The sequence below is a fragment of the Elephantulus edwardii genome, unplaced genomic scaffold (assembly GCF_000299155.1).
Source record: "Elephantulus edwardii isolate Elephantulus edwardi_28Jun2011 unplaced genomic scaffold, EleEdw1.0 scaffold07288, whole genome shotgun sequence".
Lineage (NCBI taxonomy): Eukaryota > Metazoa > Chordata > Mammalia > Macroscelidea > Macroscelididae > Elephantulus > Elephantulus edwardii.
The window spans coordinates 1-736 of record NW_006407038.1 but is presented as its reverse complement, the minus strand read 5'-3'; the positions used below and the strand labels follow the sequence as shown (position 1 = coordinate 736).

General features: G+C 38.3%; 1 pseudogene; it reads right to left on the bottom strand.

The window, feature by feature from the left end:
* Window positions 1-282: 282 nt before the first annotated feature.
* On the bottom strand, window positions 283-732 carry LOC102862839 (annotated as a pseudogene).
* Between the last annotated feature and the right edge of the window lie 4 nt (window positions 733-736).

The following is a 736-nucleotide window of genomic DNA, read 5'->3' as shown; positions in this document are numbered from 1 at the left end:
TTTGGTCTTCAAAATGTATTAACTTAGTTTTCACTGACTCTTTTTCCATTGCTTTGGGTACTTGCATGTTCTTCCATGGTGGTGTTCTTTCTGCTATTTTATCATATAGTTCTGGAATTACTAACTGGTTTTTACATAAGATTTCCACCTCTTTAATTATTTTACATTTTATTTTTTTATTACTTTCCTGAATTCTTCTTAAAAAATTCTGTATTTTTCTTTATTTCATTGAAAAACTTTAATACTAGTTTTCTGACATTTTTGTTGGGAATTTCATAGTAATTAATATATGCCTGAAATATTAGGCTGGTTTTTCATTAGAGAATAAATGGAACACACCCACTGCCCTGATGATTCCCAAACCTCCATGTCTCTTACAGTTCCTTCTAAAAGTTTCTTTTCATCTTTTATCTTGTGTAAAGTAAGCAAGCTCTGTGGCAATCCCAATTCTCCACTTCTACTAGATGAAGTTCCAGAGCCTATAGTACTCACTGATGGCGTCACTTGTTCTCTGCTGCCCCCTTGTGGCATAACATGGAGACACTGGATGGCTGGACACACTGGAGGAACCCTGGTTTGTCCCTCCACATGTTTGCTACTACCTAAGGGCTGGTACTGTGGCTGCCTCAGTCTTCTGCCTGCACTCCTGGTATGGGAATGTTCATTCCAGCACTGAGCTTCAAAGCAGCACTGGCATTGAAGGAAGAATTGAAAAATGGCCGTGGAATCGGTTTGC